This window comes from Mytilus trossulus, chromosome 4 (assembly GCF_036588685.1).
Source record: "Mytilus trossulus isolate FHL-02 chromosome 4, PNRI_Mtr1.1.1.hap1, whole genome shotgun sequence".
NCBI lineage: Eukaryota > Metazoa > Mollusca > Bivalvia > Mytilida > Mytilidae > Mytilus > Mytilus trossulus.
In genome coordinates, this window is record NC_086376.1 from 20,199,976 (window position 1) to 20,212,606 (window position 12,631).

General features: G+C 31.3%; 2 long non-coding RNA genes across 2 annotated transcripts; both read left to right on the forward strand.

The window, feature by feature from the left end:
- Window positions 1–2,845: 2,845 nt before the first annotated feature.
- On the forward strand, window positions 2,846–4,345 carry LOC134714847 (uncharacterized). The gene is made up of 2 exons (XR_010106584.1): window positions 2,846–2,966; window positions 3,037–4,345. It is a non-coding gene; the product is annotated as an uncharacterized LOC134714847 (long non-coding RNA).
- Window positions 4,346–6,251: 1,906 nt separating this feature from the next.
- Window positions 6,252–8,221, forward strand: LOC134714848 (uncharacterized). Its single transcript, XR_010106585.1, has 2 exons — window positions 6,252–7,106; window positions 7,796–8,221. It is a non-coding gene; the product is annotated as an uncharacterized LOC134714848 (long non-coding RNA).
- The last annotated feature ends 4,410 nt before the right edge of the window (window positions 8,222–12,631 follow it).

Sequence of the window (12,631 nt, forward strand, 5' to 3'; positions counted from 1 at the left end):
TAATTGATTGAGTGAAATTGCAGAAGATTTGTTTATTAATGGATATTTGTTAATGATAGGAGGAGATCTGCGTTTGGAGATGTTGTGTACATGAGTATGTGTGTAGTTGTGTGTTATAAGAAGGTGTGTGTATGTATAATTGGATGTTTACGTGTGGTTTGTGTATTCAAATGACGGCATATGAACTTGATAATGTATATACATAATTTTATTAGCTATTCCAATCTTGTACATTATTTGAATTCCTTAATTTGAGGTGGCATTAAGTTTTACAGGAAAAATATGACTGACATATAATGGAAATTATTTGTTATGAGAATGTCAGGATTTTATTGCATAATATGAAAAATAAAACCATTTATCATTAAGATTTCAGACTGGTATATACCAAATCAATGCTAGAATATATATATTTGGTGAAACTCAGTCCTTGAGTCATGATTGAAAATAGTCATGTTATTCTACACATTATTTTTTTTTATAAGGAATTTTGTAAAAGAATCATTTTTCAAAGACAAGGAAAATTATGAACTGAATAAACAGATTTTTTTCAGATTGTGGCATTATATTTAATATTTCTTCAAAATGATGATTGAACAAGATTGTTTAAGCAAAATTACTTTTAAAAAAAAGGGGGTGGGGGGGGGGGGGGAGGGCGGTATATGGTAGTCTGAAGTTCCATTTATACTCATTGTGGTAGCTATACTGTGATGGTCCATATACATTATTAAATTAATATATTTATTTAATCATATGTTTATACTTTTGTACATAGCCAATATTTTCTACAATGCAATGCAATTTTATTTTTATTGTATATTTTGTATATATTTTGACTGCTTCATTGTAAATACAGCATACAAACAGTAGTTTTTTAGCTGAAAAAACCTTGCTCAGTTTTCATTCCTTGTTATTCATGTCACTAGATTTTGTCCTGATATTTAATGCAAAATACAAGTGATTAATGTAACATGGTGTTGATACTTATTTCCTGGAAAATCATCTTCCTTATCTGACAGTCAACGCCTGGTTTTCTTGATATTAATTGACCATAGAAATAAAAATATTCAGGGGAAAAATCAAAATAAGAGTTCATTTACTTCCTTCTTATTTTCAGTCATTGCTTACATTTGTAATAGTTTTTTCATTATCTCATTTGATTGGTAAACACTACCTGGGCATAACTTTTTTAACATTAAAAGATTTTCTTATGAATATTCAAACAAACCGCAAATGTAATGATTAACCAACAGATACATTTACATGCAAAAATGGCATTGTTTGAATACATAAAAGAAAGCGTTTCATCAAAATCAAAATTAAACCCACCTAACATTTTCTCATATTTTGTTCATTTGTTCTTCAACAGTAATTTAAAAAAAAAAGCATTATGTATTTGACATGTTTCTTCCTTTGTCATTTCTGTAATTTTGTCTACATGATAATTTTATTTCTAGTCCGATCACATCAATATTTAATAAATAATAATTGTTTTTATTATAAAATTGAATTATTTTTTTTTAATTATTTTTTGGTATGGTGGAGTTCCTAGATTTATTTGGTCACCTCAGTAACTCCTTTATTACTCAAAGGACACACTTTATACATTCATGTTAATTTACTGATATTAATTGAAAGAAGCAGACATGAAGAAAAAAAATTGCAGACCTGCCAACTATCCCAATTTTTGCGGTATCATCCCGATTTTTACCACTCAACCCGAATCCCGATATCGGGATCGTAAAATTAGTCAAAATCCCGATTTTCAACAAATATACCCGAAAAAAATATTGTTTACCGATTTTGAAGTTTTTCTGATCAATTTTAAAAAATCAATCATTTTACCTGGGGACATATTATGACAATCTGTTTAATTTGTGAAACCAGACATCCTCCGTGTGTCTGTTGATTTAAAATCGACGCCATTTTGTATACACCTCTACTGTGTTACTGTATAAGCCTCCGCCGGTAAGAGCACCTCTGAATACAAAGAAAGATAACTCAAATTTTTATCCATTTTCTCATTGATACTGATAAGGCCATGAGTAAGACTAAATCAAAATCTGTCTTCATCCTTCTTACTTTAGGACAGTTAGTTTAAGGTGTTTTGAGTCAAGGTTCATAGATGAGAAGGTCATTGGAGGGGGAAAAGGGGGGGGGTCTCTACTTTGAATCCTTTGAATCATTTTTTCTATTCTTTAGTTATTTTGTCAATTTTATAATTTAAAAGTACAAGAATCATGCAAATAAAAGAAATCAAGGCCTATAAGGTCATCACTAGTATATCAAAAGAAAAAAGAAGAAAACTTAGACTATTTTAGGAGTAAGAAACAATGCTCACAGAAAAGTCGCTAAAATTGTAACCCTTTAAAATCTTGTCGCGCGCTGAATCCCCCATGGAGATTTTCAAAAGTTGGCAGGTCTGAAATTGTGAAAGGCAGACTTTTTCTTTTTATTATTAAAATGAGGTATTTTAGCTTGCTTATTATTTTTTTTCTTCATATTAGTGATTGAATAAGTACATGTTTATTGTTTGCCTTTTCATATTGCAAGTAAGAAGTAAAAAACTAAAGATAAGACAGGAGAATAATAGATGCATGTGCTTAAGGAAAAGTAAAAAGTGAACAAAACTTACCTAAAAATAAAAATAAAAGATAAAACAAAAATATTTGATTTCATAGATTTACTATACCATTCTACAAATTGCAATTTTGATCAGTTAGAGGGCCTTACAATGAAAAATGCTAGACAAGTATGGTAGTTGCTGTAATATGTAGTGTCAACATTGCATAATTTAGGTAAATAATTTGTTTTGTGGTTAATCTTTTTATCAATTATAATCAATAAGCTTTCAATATACTGTGATTCATGTCTTGTTCTACAAGATTAGTGAAAAATACATTTATTTCTCTAAAACAAATGTAAGAAAAAAGTGTGGTCTTTTCTCCTAACTTGGGTATATGTAGGTAATCTATATAGATAAATGATTATCCTGCCAGTTAATGGTCTTTTTTCTCCTAACCTGGGTATATGTAGGTAATCTATATAGATAAATGATTATCCTGCCAGTTAATGGTCTTTTTCTCCTAACCTGGGTATATGTAGGTAATCTATATACTGTAAATTCAGAAATTAATGCAAGGTTTTTATTATTGCAAAAAATGCGACTGAGTTGTAAACGCAATAATTTTAACTCGCATTTTGAAATATTTTATATGAATTAAACAGGATTTTTCTCAAAATCGTAATAATTAAAATCGCATTTAAGTCTTAAATGACAAAATCCCAATAAAAAATGCACGCAATAATTTCTGAATTTACAGTAGATAAATGATTATCCTGCCAGTTAAGATGACAAGGTTGTTGTTGACTGGATACAGACAGTATTCTATACATCTAGTCCAGAAGTCAAAGATTTGTGATTTCTTTTGTTTACATTGCTGTGAGAATGTGTGTGAAAGACGTGTAATCAATCTTCTGTTGTTACATTTTCTCAGAAATTAGTGTTACTGGTAATTAATTTTTTAAAGTTAGATCTTCAGGTGGCAAAATACTTAGTTTTCTTCCATCATTAAAGTATCAAAAGATAATAAAATAATAAATAATTTATTTGAACATTGTGTCACATATTAAGTAGTTGAGTTCATTCATTTTACCTGTACACTTTTATTATTATTTAATTGGCATTATTTTGAAATGAAAGAAAAATACCATCAAAAAGAAGATCACTTTTGAAACTTCAAATAATAATGTTGTTTTCAATAATTATTTAAAAAAATACTGTTTAATTCTTTTACATTTTATAAGCCACCAGATTTCAAAAACAGACAATTTTAAAACAGGGTATATTAAACTTGTATGTTATAAATGAAATGCTGTAATACTGAAGTTTTAAACATAGATTTTTGAGAGTTATTGCCCTTGAACATTATGTAAAACCCTAAATATGTCAGCTTATTTAATGCACAATAAGTAGCAAACAATTAAATCATTGCTGCTGATTATAGAATATATTATCTTCTATTTTATTTTTATGTGTTTAAAAATTAATGTTGAAATCAGATTTCATGAAAATAAAAGAAGCAAAAAAAAAATCTCTAGAATTTTTCATTGAAATACTGGATTTTAAGTAAAATAAAATTATGGTTTAAATCAGCATATAATCTTAGCTAGATCTTTTATACATTGGATAAGTATAGCCTTATTGGTTTTGTACAACATAAAGAACATTGGGCTTCTTATTTTGCTTTAAATTTCCTGTTGACTGAAATTAAAAATGTAAACTTTTAAGTTTGTAAGAAAAAGAATCATGTACATATGGGAAATAAAATAATTTCAATCTGAACAGTAGTCATTTTATATTTTTTGTACAGTTTATAGTTTTAAAAGTATACCAAGTCCAATGTTTTTATCTGGTCTGTATTTAATCATATTATAGAAAAATCTTCTTCTGAATCTGGGAAGAAACAAAAATCTGTAGTATAGTTTTCTTTAGTATTCCTGATGAGTATTTTTTTTTTTGGGGGGGGGGGGGATCTGATAAGGGCCACTTGGGGAGACCTATGTCTCCACAGAAGTGATCAAGATTATTTAATGGCAGTTAAAAGTTTATAAGACATGGAATTGCAGTCTTGGCTTCTGTTTTTATGCCAATGTGATAAAATGTAAGGGGACATAATTCATTCAACAATTTGTCTGGCATATGTTATATTGTATTTTCTACTTACTCATAGTTTTTCAGCAAATTTCAATCACAACCTTTAATATAATGTAGATTGCAAGTACATATATACTCATGGTGTATATGTACAAGGATTTGGATTGACTCAAAATTACCACAAATGACTGGTTGCTGAAATTTCTCATTTTATTGTTGTATAAGGTGTACAAGGTACATAGATTGTCCAGCCAATTCCTTCAACAATCTGTTGATTATTTGTATAAACCTTAATATCTTAAGATATAGAAGAGCTGGATGCATCAGATTGTTTATACAAATGTTAAATGCTAATATGAAGTTTCTGTCTGTCGATATGTCCCAATCCTTGAGCTGACCTCTTTTCCATGGTTGCCACATGAATTTTCCACTTAAAATGAGTAATAGGATAACTATATTTGGTATATGGGATCCTTGCAAGGTCTACTTGTTCATCAGAAAGGGTTCACTTACTTCAATCTCATTTCATGGATCAGTGATACCATAAGCAGTAGGATTTATATTTGGTGAATGGAATGATTGTAAGATGTATGTACTACAAATATGGTAGAGTTCGTCTGACCTTGACCTCATTTTCGTGGTCCATTTGTCAATTTGAGTTTTCATGGTAACATTCATTTTTCAGATACTACAAGCAATATAATAATTAATTTGGTGTATTGAATGACTAATATGTACATGTATATCTGGCAGAGTTTATATGAACTTGAGCTAATTTTTATTGTTCCATGATACATTTCTTTTACCATAAAACAACATAAAATGCAAGTTAACAACTAGAGGTCACTGTACAGTCTTCAACAATGAGTAAAACCCATACAACATAGTAAAGTATAAAAGGCCCTGTAAATGTACGAAAAACAAATATGACAGACAACCACTGAATTACAGGCAACTGACTTGGGATACGCAAATACAGAATCTGGTAGGGTTAAACATGTTTTACTGGCTTCAAACCCTCTCATTAACTCTGGAAAGTAGTTTAACAGTACAATATAAGACATAAACATACATTCAAAAGTTTAAATCCGCTGTATTTGTTTGCACCTGTCCATAGTCAGGAATCTGATGTTCAGTGGTTGTTGTTTGTTGATGTGGTCATACATGTTACTCTATGAAGACTATAGAGTTTCCCGTTTGAATAGTTTCACACTAGTTATCTTTGGGGTCCAATTAAACTTGGTGTTTGGAGTGGGCTCCCTGTTGAAGACCCTACTTTGACATATAATGGTTAAAAACTTGAATGCAGAGTTGTCACATTGGCACTCATGCCACATCTTCTTATTTCTAATTTATTTGCAAATGGGATAAAAAAAAATAATGTCATCTTCACTCGGGAAGGCAACCATCAATAAAATCTTATAGAAATTAGTATCAAGGATAGGATTTATTAGTTCTGAAGTAAATCAATGCATATTGACAAAAGTATAATAACGAAAGACACTTCAAGTACACTTCCATACTTAATGAAATTTGATGGTGCATATTGTGACAGAATTTGCAATCTCTCTTTAAGTAAACTCAGTCGGTTTTTTTAAAGGCAGTGCTTTAAGGCCTGACTTTTAAGTCATGAGGTTCATCTTTTCATACGCAATCCATGCTGGGGGTCTTTTGGCCAGAAATAGATCCGGAAATGTTCGAATTTCTCCTCTTCTTTTTATGGTATGATATGGTTTTTGTTTCTTTCATTTACATTGGGGACTAAAGAAACGATCAGTGTGTACTGTTCGTTTTATAGAACTTGTTATAAGTGTGTATTTTGCATTATAAGCAGTCAACCTGACTACAAACTATCAATAGTTGTATATTCCGTGTGGAAAGAGGTCGGGTCAATTTCAAGTGTTATCTGACATCTAAAGATTCTTTAATTAGTTCAGACGTTGATATAACAATGAAAAGTCGACTGAACATGATTAATATTGCATCTTCTATAATTCAAAGCGGAATTCGGTTTATGAACGAGAAACCGTTAAGCGTTTTCAATTTCGGTATTAGTTATGTATGTTAACTACGTATTATCCTGGTTCCCGGTACTACGTTCCGGGTATTAGCTATTTGATATATTTGATGTGTAACATTACAATCGGGTACCAGCCAATCTACGTGTGTATGTGTACATGATTTACCGCCAAAATGACCGACTTAAAAAATAGTCCATAAACGTTCCGTATAATGATATGCAAATTCATAATTAATCGTAACTTTTTTTATCTTTGTATAATTAATATAACAAAATGGATTCCACAAAATTGAAAATAGCATTATTTTACGAGGATTTCTCATATTTTTTTCACTTCCGGCGCAGTAATTCGTATGTTTTGAAGAAGCTCGAAGAATTTGACAAAGTGAATTGAGAAGGAAACGGATAGATATACGTTCTTGCTATCAGGTAAAACAATTTAAATGTACAGAACAAACACATTTACTTCACACAAATAGTACAGGCTTAAGCTTTTTATTGTCTAGCTTATACACGACTGTAGTCAAGTGTTTAAACGACGGCGGTGACTTACAAGGTACGGGTCATACTGGGTCAAGTCTAAATATGTAAACACATATCCACGTGCTATTAGGTAGAACGCATCGTAATGCAATATCTACAATTTTTCACTCCTTTATACATCGTTTAACCAGATATATTTCTCCTTTTTACATCGTTTAACCAGATTTATTTCTCTTTCAAATACACTTAAACACGGGTTGTATGTACGTATCTTTTCTAGTGTTTCCTTGTTGTTATTAAAGTTCATTTGTTGATGTTTAGAAATTTTTGAACGAATGAACACAGGAGTGAATGAATGCAACAATTATATATACTGAAGACTTGGGCTGTACAATGATAGTGTACGTATATCATACTGATAATCATTCTAGCAGTAATTATGTTAATTTAGGATGTAATGTCTAATGACAGGAATTCATGAGCTATGCCTCAGGCTTTCTGAAAAAATATCAATGACAATGTAAACAGGAACAAAACATTGACACGAATGATGCTCTCTTCTATGTTATATAGTTATTTAGGTATATGTGTTGCACAAGTTTCAATTAAACTTAAGTTATAAAACTTTTTTTCAGGGCACAAACACACTTTAAAGAGACTTGTCTACTGCCATACCCATCCTATTTTCATGCACCATTTGCAAGCAAGAGACTGAATGGTTTGCAAAATTAAAAATCAGGACGGTGTCCAATTAAAACAAAAGAACTAAACTGGATGAATATTGTAGGAGAAATCTAGACATGCTAGAGGAAAGTTTTGATTTGTGAAATTGGTTTTCCTGAAAAGTCATTCATCCTAGCCTGCAGAAAGGAACTATAACTGTCCACCACCAACTGACGAGCTAATGTTGAGCTTCACATATGGAATTACTCAAATACCATCAATGTCTATGTTTTCAGCACAAATTTCACAATTTATGACACAGCTGTGCTTTTTTTTATACCGTTAAAGAGTTGTATACCAAATTTTATTTTTTTATCAATAAATATATATTATATTAATTGTGTCATCTAATTACATGTCTAAGGACAAAGTCTTGTATTTTGCCAAAAGATGCATACTAGTGAATGAAAGTGGTGCAGTTCATTTTGCTTTGGTATATAGAATTGAATTACAATTGTTCATGTTATTGGAATGCATATAAAAATAAGGAGATGTGGTACAATGTATATGATATTTAGTGAGTTTATCAAGCAAAAGTGAATAAGAAATAGGTATAAGCAGTTACAGGTACTACTGTACAATCTCAAACAAGGAGAAAAACTCATACCGTAAAGAGAATTTCATATTTACAAGTAAGTTTTGTTTTTGCGTTGAATAATTTTCTTCTATTGTTTTAATTGCAAATATGGGAAGTGGTTAAAATGCTAATGAGACAGCTGTTATGGCCACAGAGCCTTAATTGAAAACTTCTTTTTCATTCATACCGGTAGATTTTGCCTGGAGTAAGAAACATATCTGCCAACTTTTCAAAATGCACATGGGGGTTTTACGTGAAAGATGGTTCATAAAGTCATACAAAACCTTCAAGGGGGCCTTCAAATGGAAGCAGGACAAGTCGCCCCACTGGCTAATCGGCCCACTTTTAAAAAAAACACCACAAACTGATTTATCAAATCACCCACATGTGAAATTGGTTAAATCATGTTTAATATTACTCTTGCCAACTCGCCCCACATGTGAAATTGGTTAAATCATTTTAAATCAGTGTTCTCACTAAGGATTTTTGAAGGCGAGTCCAGGGACTCATCTTGGTTAAATCATTTTAAATCAGTGTTCTCACTAAGGATTTTTGAAGGCGAGTCCAGGGACTCGTCATTTTTGGCCACGGTGAGTCATGGTAACTGTGTTCAGTTTATACAAAATATTTCAATATTGATGTATTTGTGGACTCACCAGTTTTGAAAATGGTGAGTCCAGACAGATTTTGTTGAGTCCAGGACTCATGGACTCGCCTTAGCGAGAACCCTGTTTAATATTACTCCTGCCAACTCGCCCTACTTATAAAAAACGGTAATTTTTAGATTAATATATATACACTGTATATATATAATTAAAAATAAAAACTCGCACCACTTTAATGAAAACTAATCTACACAGAATACAAACAAACCGAAAATTAATTTAATTACTATTATTGATATATACTGAAGAATAAATGTAAGTTTTGAAGCTTAGTTATTTGCATAACAATTGAAAAGAAACCTGTTAATTGTATCATAATGCAATATAAGGAATTGAACTTATATTCAATGGGATAACATCTTTTTCCATACGTGGGGCGAGTTGGCATTTCTAAATTCATCCTGGTTAATAATATATTTATCTAGATTTCACCGATTTCCATTAGGTGGGACCAGTTGGCAAGAGTTATATTAACAGAATTTAACTTATATACAATGGGATAACATCTTTTTACATAAGTGGGGCGAGTTGGCATTACTAAATTCTACCTGGTTAATAATATATTTATCTAGATATTATCGTTTTCTATTAGGTGGGGCGAGTTGGCAGGAGTAATATTAACGGGATTTAACACAGTTCACAAGTGGGGCGATTTGGTAATCCAGGTTGGGCAGGTTTTTTTTTAAAGTGGGGCGAGTTAGTGAAAAAGTGGAGCTATTTGCTAATGGGGCGATTGTCATGGATTCCCTTCAAATATATTCTAATGTGGTTTTTGGCTTCTTCTTGCATTAACAAGCTTATAGCCATTGTTGAATTAATTGTTTTCTTTAAATAGTCGACAAAATTGCTCTTACAAAATTTCCATTTGGGAGCCTCGAGCTCGATGGGGGAAATACTCTGCAAATACTGACAGTTGGCAGGTATGGTCATCAAAAAAGTTGACATGTTACTATGTACATTTACCATTATGTTACTTGATGTTCTTGCTATACACATAGTACAGAGACTAGTCAATCTTTGTGAACTATTTTTATACGACCGCAAATTTTGAAAAAATTTTCGTCGTATATTGCTATCACGTTGGCGTCGTCGTCGTCGTCGTCGTCGTCGTCGTCGTCCGAATACTTTTAGTTTTCGCACTCTAACTTTAGTAAAAGTGAATAGAAATCTATGAAATTTTAACACAAGGTTTATGACCATAAAAGGAAGGCTGGTATTGATTTTGGGAGTTTTGGTCCCAACATTTTAGGAATTAGGGGCCAAAAAGGGCCCAAATAAGCATTTTCTTGGTTTTCGCACTATAACTTTAGTTTAAGTTAATAGAAATCTATGAAATTTTGACACAAGGTTTATGACCACAAAAGAAAGGTTGGGATTGATTTTGGGAGTTTTGGTTTCAACAGTTTAGGAATTAGGGGCCAAAAAAGGGCCCAAATAAGCATTATTCTTGGTTTTCGCACTCTAACTTTAGTAAAAGTGAATAGAAATCTATGAAATTTTAACACAAGGTTTATGACCATAAAAGGAAGGCTGGTATTGTTTTTTGGAGTTTTGGTCCCAACATTTTAGGAATTAGGGGCCAAAAAGGGCCCAAATAAGCATTTTCTTGGTTTTCGCACTATAACTTTAGTTTAAGTTAATAGAAATCTATGAAATTTTGACACAAGGTTTATGACCACAAAAGAAAGGTTGGGAATGATTTTGGGAGTTTTGGTTTCAACAGTTTAGGAATTAGGGGCCAAAAAAGGGCCCAAATAAGCATTATTCTTGGTTTTCGCACAATAACTTTAGTTAAAGTGAATAGAAATCAATGAAATTTAAACATAAGGTTTATGACTATAAAAGGAAGGTTGGTATTGATTTTGGGAGTTTTGGTCCCAACAGTTAAGGAAAAAGGGGCCCAAAGGGTCCAAAATTAAACTTTGTTTGATTTCATCAAAATTGAATAATTGGGGTTCTTTAATATGCCGAATCTAACTGTGTATGTAGATTCTTAAATTTTGGTCTTGTTTTCAAATTGGTCTACATTATTAAGGTCCAAAGGGTCCAAAATTAAACTTAGTTTGATTTTAACAAAAATTGAAACCTTGGGGTTCTTTGATATGCTGAATCTAAAAATGTACTTAGATTTTTGATTATTGGCCCAGTTTTCAAGTTGGCCCAAATCGAGGTCCAAAATTAAACATTGTTTGATTTCATCAAAAATTGAATAATTGGGGTTCTTTGATATGCCAAATCTAACTGTGTATGTAGATTCTTAATTTTTGGCCCAGTTTTAAAATTGGTCTAAATTAAAGTGCAAAGGGTCCAAAATTAAACTAAGTTTGATTTTAACAAAAATTAAATTCTTGGGCCTCTTTGATATGCTGAATCTAAACATGTACTTAGATTTTTGATTATGGGCCCAGTTTTCAAGTTGGTCCAAATCAGGATCTAAAATTATTATATTAAGTATTGTGCAATAGCAAGTCTTTTCAATTGCACAGTATTGTGCAATGGCAAGAAATATCTAATTTCACAATATTGTGAAATAGCAAATTTTTTTTTAAATTAAGAGTTATCTTTCTTTGTCCAGTATAGTAAGCAAGAAATATCTAATTGTAAGAATTTTTTTTATTTGGAGTTATCTTTCTTTGTCCAGAATCAACTTAAATCTTTGTTATATATACAATATACAATGTATATTCACTTTTTACTACCAACTGATAAATTTAAATAATCTTTACCATTCAGTGATAACAAGCAGTTTTTTTACATCTTAATATTTTATGATGTATTTAAATGAGTAGTAATTGTTGCAAACTCCGTTAGAATATTTTAATTGAAATTAGTTTTGGAATAAGGGAAAGGGGGATGTGAATAAAAAATTGGGTTCAATTTTTCTCATTTGAAATTTCATTAATAAAAAGAAAATTTCTTCAAACATTTTTTTGAGAGGATTAATATTCAACAGCATAGTGAATTGCTCTAAGAGAAAACAAAAATTTTAAGTTCATTTGAATACATTCATTCTGTGTCAGAAACCTATGCTGTGTCAACTATTTAATCACAATCCAAATTTAGAGCGGAATCCAGCTTGAATGTTGTGTCCATACTTGCCCCAACCGTTCAGGGTTCAACCTCTGCGGTCGTATAAAGCTACGCCCTGCGGAGCATCTGGTTTTTATGGGAGTCATAGAATATGCGTATACAATCAATAATTAAAAATAGTCTATTTATATTGAACAGGAAAAGTTCTTATATGTCTAAAGAAGAGGGACGAAAGACACTAAAGGGACAGTCAAACTCATAAATTTAAAGCAAACTGACAAGGCCATGGCTAAAAATGCATTTCATGGCGAGGCACAGAAAAAATACTGTAAACAGTAGACTATAGATACATGTACATGTATAGGTGAACTAAGGTACAAAAGAACTCTAAATCTTAAATTCTACAAACCACCTCTGTTCTATGGAAGATAATGATATAACTGGACTAGAAATACACACAACCTGTAATTAACTGC